We start from the raw sequence: 13,445 nt of genomic DNA, 5'->3' as shown, positions 1-13,445 counted from the left end.
CAACTATATTGCTGCGGGAATCATGTCAAGCCCATCATGTGCGAGTCAGAGATATTGGTTTTTTGGAGTCAGGTAGATCCGCCCATAATGGGTCGACCCGATCCAGTTTATTTGAAGGAAAACAATCCTTCAAAACATCTATTGGATGACTGATAACTACCAAAGGCAATTATTTTCTGCCCCTATATATAAAGGCAGTTGCAAAACAGAAAACAGAGAGAGAGAGAACAATGTACACATAAAAACCAAAAAGCAGAGTGATCTTTCTCCATATTATTCTCGCAAAAAGGGTTCTTGAGTTGTGATCAAGAAACGTTTCTCAATTCTGTAATTACGCTTACGACTTGTGATTCGACCAAAAACTGATGATACAATTCAATCTACAACAAGTAAGTTAGTTTCGATCCGTTATAATTATGATAAATTTTCAACATTGGTATCAGAGCATTTAGGGTTGTGTTCAAGCATATTTTTAATTAAAATAATGATTTGGTCACTGTTTTAAGAATAATCCACATAAACTAGAGTTTTAGATCAAAAATGGAAACTTTCTGTATAGATGTTATTTTGATCTAAAAATTTACATGGATGTATCCAACATATCGGAGAAGCTGCTATAAAAGTTTCAGGACCCGACTCTCACTGTGGTGAGAGGAAACTCAAATCCTAATTATGGGATCCGAAACTTTGAAGATTTTTAACTTTGTGTACGATGCATATTTTTAATGATTTTGGTGTCATCGGATAGATCTTTTCACAAGCTTTCTATGCATATAAAATTCATAATTTTGGGACAAGAATTGAGAAAGTTATGATGTCTGAAAGTTTTTGGAGTTTTTGAAATTCTGTTGGCTTAAGGAGCAAGAAGATGAATAGTAATTTTGATTATTCCACTTGTGGTTCAGGAGTGTATGATTTTCTCTCCATCATAAAGACATCAAAATCAAATTTTGACCACACCAATGGACTCATCTCAATTTACTGGATTTTTTTGTGTCATTTGTTTTATTTTTCTGAACATAAAATAAATTATTATTATTTTTGTTTCGAAATGAGAGAAAAATGACAGAAAAGTGAATAACACCGTAGCACATAATTCATACCATATGTGTTAATTTGACCAATAAAAGAAGTGAGAGAATGGATCCATGGTTCTTCACTATGTGAGTCTTTATGAGGTTTATGTACGACCTCATATGATACCCTTATAACTTTTGACCGTCTTTATATTTCAGTTCAATGTTTGCTACTTTAGCATGTTACCTATAGCCATGGATGATTCGGCTATACGGGACATATCTAGGAAAGCAATCAAATTGAAATTGAGAGATTCGAGTAAGAAAGCAAAATTATTTTGCTTTACATCCTCACTTATATTCATCAGCCGAACAATTGTATCGTATATGAGAAAGTTAGATATAATTGTGAATATATGTAGTGAGAATGATTAAGCATACTCTCATATTGTTTGAGGGATCAGAGATGCTTGAATCGATGTAAAGAGATCGATCTGAAGTTTGGTGAGATATAACTTAATGCTCTAAATTGGTGAGCTGTTATATATCCCTAACAAGTGCATAGCATAAAGTTTCAATTGCATACACTCACTAGTCGCACAACTCATTTGTCAAGTATAAATTGCCATGAGAGAAATATGAGAAAAGATCAACTATATTCCTATGGGGATCGTGTCAAGCCCATCATGTGTGAGTGGGAGATATTGGTTTTTTGGAATTAGATCGATCTACCCATGATGGGTCAACCCGGTCCATGTTATTTAAAGGAAAACAATCCTTCAAAACATTTATTGGATGACTGATAACTGCCAAAGGCAGTTATTTTCTGCCCCTATATATAGAGGTAGTTGCAAAATAGAAAAGAGGGAGAGAGGGAGAGAGAATAATGTAAAAGCCGAGTGATCTTTCTTCATATTTTTTGGTAAAAAAGGTTTTTGAGTTATGATCAAAAAGCGTTTCTCAATTCTGTAATTATGCTTACAACTGTGATTTGATCGAAAACTGGTAATACAACTCGATCTATAACAAGCAAGTTTGTTTCGATCCGTTATAATTATGATAAATTTCCAACATTGGTTTCAGAGCATTTAGGGTTGTGTTCTAGCATATTTGTAAATTAAAATAATGATTTGGTCACTATTTTGAGAATAATCCACATAAACTAGAGTTTTAGATCAAAAATGGTAACTTTCTTTATAAATGTTATTTTGATCTAAAAATTTACATGGATGTATCCAACATATCGAAGAAGCTGCTGTAAAAGTTTTAGGACCCGACTCTCACTGTGGTGATTGGAAACTCAAATCCTAGTTATGGGATCCAAAACTTCGAAGATTTTTAAATTTGTGTACTATGCATATTTTTAATGTTTTGGTGTCATCAGATAAATCTTTTTACGAGCTTTCTATGCTTATAAAATTCATAATTTTGGGACAAGAATTGAGAAAGTTATGAGGTCTGAAAATTTTTAGAGTTTCTGAAATTTTGTTGGCTTAAGGAGGAAGAAGATGAATAGTAACTTTGACTATTTGACTTGCGGTTTAGGAGAGTATGATTTTCTTTCCATCATAAAGACATCAAAATCAAATTTTGACCACACCAATAGACTCATCTCTATTTACTAGATTTTTTTGTGTCATTTATTTTATTTTTTTGAACATAAAATAAATTATTATTATTTTTGTTTCGGAATGAGAAGGAAATGACGGAAAAGTGAATAACACCGTAGCACATAATTCATACCATATGTGCTAATTTGACCAATAAAAGAAGTGAGAGAATGGATCCATGCTTCCTCACTGTGTGAGTCTTTATGAGGTTTATGTACGACCTCATATGATACTCTTATAACTTTTGACCCTTTTTTTATATTTCAGTTTGATATTTGCTACTTTAGCGTGTTACCTACAACCATGGAAGATTCGGCTATATGGGACATGTCTAGGAAAGCAATCAAATTAAAATTGAGAGATTCGAGTAAGCAAGGAAGACTATTTTGCTTTACATCCTTACTTATATTCATCGGCCGAACAATTATATCGTATATGAGAAAGTTAGATATAATTGTAAATATATGTAGTGAAAATGATTAAGGATACTCTCATATCGTTTGAGGGATCTGATATGCTTGAATTGATGTAAAGAGATCGATCTGGGGTTTGGTGAGATATAACTTAATGCTCTTAATTGGTGAGCTGTTATATATCCCTAATAGGTGCATAGCATAAAATCTCAATTGCATACACTCACTAGTCGCACGACTCATTTGCCAAGTATGAATTGCCATGAGAGAAAAATGTGAAAAGATCAACTATATTGCTGTGGGGATCGTGTCAAGCCCATCATGTGCGAGTGGGAGATATTGATTTTTTGGAGTCAGATCGATCCGCGCATGATGGGTCGACCCGATCCGTTTTATTTGAAGGAAAACGATCTTTCAAAACATCTGTTGGATGACTGATAACTACCAAAGGCAGTTATTTTCTGCCCTTATATATAGAGGCAGTTGCAAAACAGAAAAGAGAGAGAGAACAATGTACACAGAAAAACAAAAAAAGAGAGTGATCTTTCTCCATATTTTTCTGACAAAAAGGGTTCTTGAGTTGTGATCAAAAAATATTTTTCACTTCTGTAATTACGCTTACGACTTGTGATTCGACCGAAAACTGATGATACAATCCGATCTACAACAAATAAGTTTGTTTCGATCCGTTATAGTATGATAAATTTCCAACATTGGTATCAGAGCATTTAGGGTTGTGTTCTAGCATATTTGTAAATTAAAATAATGATTTGGTCACTGTTTTGGGAATAATCCACATAAACTAGAGTTTTAGATCAAAAATGGTAACTTTCAGTATACATGTTATTTGATCTAAAAATTTACATGGATGTATCCAACATATCGGAGAAGCTGCTGTAAAAGTTTCAGGACCCATCTCTCTGTGGTGAGACAAAACTCGAATCCTAGTTATGGGATCTGAAACTTTGAAGATTTTTAACTTTGTGTACGATGCAATTTTTTAATGATTTTGGTGTCATCGGATAGATCTTTTCACAAGCTTACTATGCATATAAAATTCATGATTTTGGGACATGAATTGAGGAAGTTATGAGGTCTGAAAGTTTTAGAGTTTCTGAAATTTTGTTGGCTTAAGGAGGAAGAAGATGAATAGTAACTTTGACTATTTCACTTACAGTTCAGGAGAGTATGATTTGCTCTCCATCATAAAGACATTAAAATCAAATTTTGACCACACCAATAGACTCATCTCAATTTACTAAATTTTTTTCTATCATTTATTTTATTTTTCTGAACATAAAATAAATCATTATTATTTTTGTTTCGGAATGAGAAGAAAATGATGAAAAAATAATTTTTGGAAACTAAAAATTCTAAAAAAAAATTGGTGGCATTTGGGCTTCATGTTTTAGGGGGTTGAAGTCCAATGGGACAAAATGACATACGCTCAATGGGGGTAGTGAGTAACACCGTAGCACATAATTCATACCATGTGTGCTATTTTGATCAATAAAAGAAGTGAGAGAATGGATCCATGCTTCCTCACTGTGTGAGTCTTTATGAGATTTATGTACGACCTCATATGATACCCTTATGACTTTTGACTATTTTTTTATATTTCAGTTTGATGTTTGCTACTTTAGCGTGTTACCTACAGCCATGGATGATTCGGCTATATGGGGCATATCTAGGAAAGCAATCAAATTGAAATTGAAAGATTCGAGTAAAGAGATAGATCTGAGATATTTTGAGAATAATCCACATAAATTAACTAGAGTTTTAGATAAAAAATGGTAGCTTTTTGTATACATATTATTTTGATCTAAAAATTTACATGGATGTATCCAACATATCGGAGAAGCTATTGTAAAAGTTTCAGGATCCGACTCTCACTGTGGTGAGAGAAAACTCAAATCCTAGTTATGGGATCTGAAACTTTGAAAATTTTTAACTTTGTGTATGATGCATATTTTTAATGATTTTGGTGTCATCGGATAGATCTTTCCACAAGCTTTCTATGCATATAAAATTCATAATTTTGAGACAAGAATTGAGAAAGTTATGAGGTCTGAAAGTTTTAGAGTTTTTGAAATTTTATTGGCTTAAGGAGGAAGAAGATGAATAGTAACTTTGATTATTTCACTTGCGGTTCCGGAGAGTATAATTTCCTTTCCATCATAAAGACATCAAAATCAAATTTTGACCACACCAATGGACTCATCTCAATTTACTGGATTTTTTTATGCCATTTATTTTATTTTTTTGAACATAAAATAAATTATTATTATTTTTGTTTCGAAATGAGAAGAAAATGACGAAAAAGTGAATAACACTGTAGCACATAATTCATACCATAGATCTAATTCGACCAATAAAAGAAGTGAAAGAATGGATCCATGCTTCCTCACTGTGTGAGTCTTTATGAGGTTTATGTACGACCTCATATGATACCCTTATGACTTTTGACTGTTTCTTTATTTTTCAGTTTGATATTTGCTACTTTAGCATGTTACCTACAACCACGGACGATTCGGCATATGGGGCATGTCTAGGAAAGCAATCAAATTGAAATTGAGAGATTCGAGTAAACAAGGAAAACTATTTTGTTTTACATCCTTACTTATATTCATCGATCGAACAATTATATTGTATATAAGAAAGTTAGATATAATTGTGAATATATGTAGTGTGAATGTTTAAGCATACTCTCATATTGTTTGAGGGATCAGAGATGCTTGAATCAATGTAAAGATATAGATCTGGGGTTTGGTGAGATATAATTTAATGGTCTTAATTGGTGAGCTGTTATATATCCCTAATAGGTGCATAGCATAAAATCTCAATTGCACACACTCATTGGTCGCACGACTCATTTGTCAAGTATGAATTGCCATGAGAGAAATATGAGAAAAGGTCAACTATATTACTGTAGGGATCGTGTCAAGCCCATCATGTACGAGTAGAAGATATTGATTTTTTGGAGTCGGGTCGATCCGCCCATGATGGGTCGACCCGATCCGTTTTATTTGAAGGAAAACGATCTTTCAAAACATCTGTTGGATGATTGATAACTGCCAAAGGCAGTTATTTTCTGCCCCTATATATAGAGGCAGTTGGAAAATAGAAAATAGAGAGAGAGAGAGAGAACAATGTGCATAGAAAAACCAAAAAGGAGAGTGATCTTTCTCCATATTTTTCTGGCAAAATGGGTTCTTAAGTTGTGATGAAGAAACGTTTTTCAATTCCGTAATTACACTTACGACTTGTGATTCAACCGAAAACTGGTGATACAACCCAATCTACAACAAGTAAGTTTGTTTCGATCCATTATAATTATGATAAATTTTCAACATTGGTATCAGAACATTTAGGGTTGTGTTCTAGCATATTTGTAAATTAAAATAATGATTTGGTCACTGTTTTGAGAATAATCCACATAAACTGGAGTTTTAGATCAAAAATGGAAACTTTCTGTATACATGTTATTTTGATCTAAAAATTTACATGGATGTATCCAACATATCGGAGATGCTGCTATAAAAGTTTCAGGACCCGACTCTCACTATGGTGAGAGGAAACTCAAATCTTAGTTATGGGATTTGAAACTTTGTAGATTTTTAACTTTGTGTACGATGCGTATTTTTAATGATTTTGGTGTCATCGGATAGATCTTTTCACAAGCTTTCTATGCATGCAAAATTCATAATTTTGGGACAAGAATTGAGAAAGTTATGAGGTTTGAAAGTTTTTGAAGTTTCTGAAATCTTGTTGGCTTAAGGAGGAAGAAGATGAATAGTAACTTTGACTATTTCACTTGCAGTTCAGGAGAGTATGATTTGCTCTCCATCATAAAGACATCAAAATCAAATTTTGGCCAGACCAATGGACTCATCTGAATTTTTTGGATATTTTTGTGTCACTTATTTTATTTTTCTGAACATAAAATAAATTATTATTATTTTTGTTTCGAAATGAGAAGAAAATGCTAAAAAAATTATTGTTGAAATTAAAAATTCTTAAAAATTTATGGTGGCATTTGGGCTTCATGTTCTAGGGGGTTGAAGTCTAGTGGAAGAAAATAACATACGCTCATTGGGAGCAAAGAATAACACCATAGCACATAATTCATGCCATGTGTGCTATTTCGACCAATAAAAGAAGTGAGAGAATGGATTCTTGCTTCCTCATTGTGTGAGTCTTTATGAGGTTTATGTACGACCTCCTATGATACCGTTATGACTTTTGACTGTTTCTTTATATTTCAGTTTAATGTTTGCTACTTTAGTGTGTTACCTACATCCATGGATGATTCGACTATATGGGACATGTCTAGAAAAACAATTAAATTGAAATTGAGAGATTAGAGTAAGAAAAGAAGACTATTTTGTTTTACATCCCTACTTATATTTACCAGCTAGATAATTATATTGTATATGAGAAAGTTAGATATAATTATGAATATATATAGTGAGAATGATTAAGCATGCTCTCATATTGTTTGAGGGATGAGAGATGCTTGAATTGATGTAAAGAGATAGATCTGGAGTATGGTGAGACATAACTTAATGCTCTTAATTGGTGAGCTGTTATATATCCCTAACAGGTGCATATCATAAAAACTCAATTACATACGCTCACTGGTCGTACGACTCATTTGCCACGTATGAATTGCCATGAGAGAAATATGAGAAAAGATCAACTATATTGTTGTGGGGATCGTGTCAAGCCCATTATATGCGAGTGGAAGATATTGGTTTTTTGGAATCCGATCGATCCGCCCGTGATGGGTCGACCCGATCCATTTTATTTGAAGGGAAACAATCCTTCAAAACATTTGTTGGATGACTGATAACTGCCAAAGACAGTTAATGTCTGTCTCTATATATAGAGGCAGTTGCAAAACAGAAAAGATATAGAAAGAACAACGTACAAAGAAAAACCAAAAAGTAGAGTGATGCAAAAAGGGTTCTTGAGTTGTGATCAACGAGTATTTTTTAATTCTGTAATTATGCTTATGACTTGTGATTCGACTAAAACTGGTGATACAAGCTAATCTACAACAAGTAAGTTTGTTTCGATCCGTTATGATTATGATAAATTTCCAACACTTCTGATATCTAGTGCTTACTTATGTATGACCTTTCATTATTTCTTTTCCATTTCCTAAGAGTGTTTATATGCATAAATTTTGGATGCCTTTCTAATTCTTTCAAGCCTGCAACAATTCAAACCAAATTTATATATTACAGTCCTGGCTCAATAAAATATTAATACTGTGTCTACTTTAACTGATTCTTTCTCTCTCTTGACACCAAAAACTTGAAAGCCTGAGAATATGCTTCTATCCTTTTTCATATTATCATGTTACCAGCATATTACAACTCTGCTCTTCCTCATGTAGTTATGACATGATATTTATCAATGTATACATTGCAAATCTTTTTTGACTTGGTACCTCAACTCAGACATCTTGAATTTTTCTTTTGGGGTTTAATTAATTAAGCCTTATAAAACTGAAATATAGAAGACTTTACAAGATATTTTTTTCATAATAACAAACTCCAGGATCAGCATGCTTTATGTGTACAAGTTTGTAAGAACTGGAGCTTCATGAAAGCCTATAATCTAAACTAGCAAATATGTCAGTATCATTCTGATCAGTTTGTGTTGGATGATGCTTCTTCATTTCAATTGCTATTAGTTTGCGCATGCCGAATTTGACCCATTCGACATGGATACATACCCTACTGTCATCAGGCAGCCAAGTTTATCTTATAGTTCAGTTTTAAGAGTAAACTACATTTGTCCTATAGCCATAGACTATTTTCTAATTGCTTATTTCTGAATGTTTGCCAAACAAGATACCATTTATTATTTAATTTATTTTTACAGAAAGAAATGCAAATATAGACACATCCTGTGCCGGCTAGATTTTTTTTCAATATATTCATTATGAAATAATAAGTTCTAAGACTTAGATCTATGATATCGGAGGATGTCAAAAAAGAAAGCTAGGTCTCCTGTGAATAGCATGTTCTCCATAAAATTGGAATAATTCTTAAGAATGTGTTTAGTTTGGGAATTGGAAAAAAGAACACCAAAATTTGTACCCATGGAAATTGCTAGGCCAGGAGTTATTCCAGCGTTACTCCTGGATTATTCATGTTCCCAAAGGCTGTTTGGAAGGCATAAGGCTCATTCCAAGCTTTACACCTACTTTATGCCTAAACAAAATTATGAATCCAATGAAATTTGTAAAGAACGCCATTGCTAAAACTATGTCATTCTCCCAATGCAACAACCAAGTCAGGGCTAGCCGAGCAGGGTAGAAGAGTTCTTCATAGCCAAGCTGCCCAAGTGTGCGAAAGAATAGAATGTTTTTATTTTCTAAATTCCCTCTCTAGAACTTTGGTAAGAAAGCCTAATAAAGACATTGGCATGCTTTGAGCTAAGAAAGAGGTTTTCAGCTTTTGAAAGGATCCAATCTTCAGCATAAAAGCAAATTGAAAAAGCAGTTACTCTCTGCTGTTGACAGTAGTAGCATTATTCAAGAAAAGATATCTAAGCTTTAAACCCATAATTCTCAATATTTAGAATTATTAATTATAAATTCATAAAAAAATTGAAGAACTAAAATTCTGCTCTATTATATAGATCACCAAGCTTGTTAACGCGAACTTCAAGTCTGGACCATCATTCGTTCCTATCGAACTTATTTGTCTGAAGAGAGAGAGAGAAAAATAAAGGTATATGAGCGTCATAGCACAACAAGTAAAATTTTCACTTTATTACCAAATCAAGCATAAGTTTTTCATGTTAATGCATCATTTAAGAAAAGTAATAGATATTCCAAAATAAGCATTTCATAATATAGTATATTAAGAATGAGTCATAAAACAAATCATGCATGAACAAATCATCCATCTTTCATAATCATAGTATCCATTTTATTATTACAAATAAATTCATAAATCATGCTTTATGTCGTTTAATTCTATCATGAATAGAGATGGGCACTGGGCCGGGCCGCCCACGGCCCGGCACGGCACGGCACGAAGCGGGCCGTGCCTGGCACGGCCCGCCAGCTACAGTGACGGGCCGTGCCTGGCATGGCCCCTTTGATAGGGCCGTGCTGGGCTAGCGAATCCTGGCCAGCGGGCCGTGCCAGGCACGGCCCGCTTCGGGCCTGGGCCGGCACGGCCCGGTCTAGGCACGCGGGCCAAGCACGGCACGGCCCGCGTGCCAGCACGGCACGGCCCATAAGGGCCTGGGCCGGGCTGGCACGCGGGCCTGGCACGGTCCGGGCCTGGGCCCGGCTCGGCCCGATAAAATTTTTTTAATACATTAATAAATTATGAACACTAAGAAATCTTGATTTATGAATATAAAGCCACCTTAATGGTGGGGGGTTTGGCATAGACCCCTACCAGTTTATTAATTTCAATCAAAATGGTACATGAAGGGAGGTTTGGACCTTGGTCCGACCTCTAGATTCTAGAATACAATAAGAAACTAAGAAAGGGCCGAGATTTGGACCTTGGTCTGACCTCCAGAATACAATAAAAATGTACAATTATAAAAAATTAAGAAATCTTACTAATCATCAGTGATTCAGTGAATCAGTATTCACTCTTCAGTCTTCAGTCTTCAGTCTTCAGTCTTCACTCTTCAGTAGTGTTTGTATCATCATCATCAGAAGATGTTGTACTATGTCCACCTTTATCTTGAAGTCTTGCCTCAGCATCCAGCCAATCCTTGAAGCAGAGAAGCATCTCCACCATTTCGCCCGTCATCCTACTTCTCTTTTCGTCAAGAACACGCCGACCTGCACTAAAAGCGGATTCCGATGCTACCGTGGACATCGGCACAGCTAAAATATCGCGTGCAATTGCAGACATAACAGAATATTGATTTCTAACACTCTTCCACCAAGATAATACATCTAGATTCTCTATTTGATTTTCATCATATGCAGACTGAAGATCATTTCGTAAATAAAATTCTAGTTCACTACTTAAAGATGAAGAAGATGAAGAGGAACTTGAAGCATGTGTGTGTCTTCTCTGTGCAATGAATGAAAAAATAGATGACGAACGAGAACTACTAGAAGGAGGAATAGAGGTTTGTATTTGTGTTCTAGATCCACGAATTTTTTCATCATATATAGCATAAATATCATAAAGAAGTTGTCTTACCTCATCTTTAGCAGATTCAGCATCTTGATTCATATTTTCAGCGTATGCATCAAGTAAAATTAGCACGCCATTTAATTTAACTCTAGGATCAAATACAGCAGCTAAGTTATGCATAGGACATATCCTGTCCCAATACTCATTCCATTTAGATTCCATTAGGTGAATAATAGGCATTAAAACATCATCATATCTATGTTCTGCAAATTTTTGACTAATTATATATGCTTGTTGTAAAAATGAACATGAAGTAGAGTAATAAATACCAGAAAGAACATTGGTAGCATTATAAAAACTAAGCAAAAAATCTTCCAAAATTTTTCCTTTATTCCAATCAGTTTCAGTCAATGTAAATCCTAATCCACGATCATTAATATATGCACTTAATAAATTTTTATATGGGTATGCATCATGTATCATGCTATATGTGGAGTTCCAACGAGTAATTACATCAAGTTTAAATTTTTTAAAACGTTTACCATGATTTATGCATAATTCCTTAAATTCTTGAAGTCTTGATCTAGAAGCATGAATAAAAGAAACTGCATTTCTAATTTTTGAAATCACATCTTGAATCATGCCCATGCCAGCTTGAACAGAAAGATTTAAGATATGACATGCACATCTAATATGCAGTAAATTTCCATCTAATATGGGATGCAATGAGTCTCTTAATAATACAACAGCAGAATTATTATTAGATGCATTATCAAAAGTAATAGACATAATTTTATCATTAATATTATATGAACATGCAGTTTGATAAATTATATTTGAAATTTGTTGCCCAGAATGTGGAAAATCAAAAGCACGAAAAGCAAGAATACGTTTATTTAATTGCCAATCATTATCAATATAATGAGCAGTAATGGCAATAAAAGAATTACTACCTACAGATGCTGACCAAATATCAGAAGTTAATGAAATTTTTACATTTAAAGTAGAAAGTGTTTCAATTAAATTTTGTTTCATTACTAAAAAATTGGTCATAGCTACTCTTCTAAATGTACGCCTACTAGTTCTTTTGTAAGCAGGTTGTAGGTTTAATTGAACATATTCTTCAAAATTAAAAGATTCACATAAACTAAAAGGTAATTCATCCTTAACTATCCATTTTACAAGTGCTTTTCTTTGATTTTCATGATTATATGCAAAATTACCTACAAGTAATCCCCCTTGTATATTAAGGCTACTTTGAGTTTGAGCATGAGAATCATGCATCCTATGACTCTCTTGATGTCTTTTTAAATGCCCTGTTCCCCCACTACTACTACAACTATAAAGTTTGGTACATTTTTTACATTTAGCTTTCCAGACTCCCTCAACCATAACTCTATCAAATTCATTCCATACAGTATTAGTCCTCTTACGAGAAGAGGTTTGACCTTCACTCGGTTCACCAGTTCTAGAGGAACTAGGAACAGGGGGTTGGGGATTAGTTTCTTCCCCCTCAGAAACAGGAATGCCAAACTGACTTTCTTCAAAAGATGACATATCTATGATTAATTCAAAAAATAAAAACTAACCGCAAGGAGGAATTGAGTAGAGGGTCGGAGGGCAGAGGCAGCGCCGAGATTCCGAGCTTCCTCTTGTGCTCTCAACAGAAGCGACCTTCTCTTCTCAACAGGAACCTCCTCTTGTGTAGCACTTGAACAAACTAAAAATTAAATTGCTAGAAGAGCACTTTAGAAGAGAGAAATAATAGCAGTAGAGAAGGAGAGAATGAGAGGTTTGGTGTGGTGAGAATGAGGGAGGAATGGGCTATTTATAGAAGCCCAAAAATTTTTTTTCCCAAAATACCCCTCAATTCAGCCGTTATAGGACTGTTGGGAGGGGCAAAACCGTCTTTTTCCCGAAAATAGCCGTTGGAAACGGCTATTTTCTTCCCCCCTCTCCAGACGGGCCGTGCCAGGCACGGCCCGTCTGGAGCCGTTACGGGCCGTGCTAGGCACGGCCCGTTTAGAGACGTTGCGGGCCGTGCCTGGCACGGCCCGTTACCGCCCGTTACGGGCCGTGCCTGGCACGGCCCGTGCCGTGCCGTGCCCGGCCCGGCCCACCAATAGAGGGGCCGGGGGCCGGGCCGGGCTTGCCTTCCGTGCCTCACGGGCCGTGCCAGGCACGGCCCGTTTAGAGTTTTGGCCCGGGGGGCCTGGGCCGGGCCGGCCCGGCACGGCCCGTTGCCCAACTCTGATCATGAATCAAAATATTGCTTAC

The sequence above is a fragment of the Phoenix dactylifera genome, chromosome 3 (genome assembly GCF_051530095.1).
Source record: "Phoenix dactylifera cultivar Ajwa chromosome 3, Ajwa_hap1_PhDact_Kaust_v1.1, whole genome shotgun sequence".
In the NCBI taxonomy this organism is placed as follows: domain Eukaryota; kingdom Viridiplantae; phylum Streptophyta; class Magnoliopsida; order Arecales; family Arecaceae; genus Phoenix; species Phoenix dactylifera.
The sequence above is the reverse complement of the archived record's forward strand: the minus strand, read 5'-3'. Positions refer to the sequence as shown.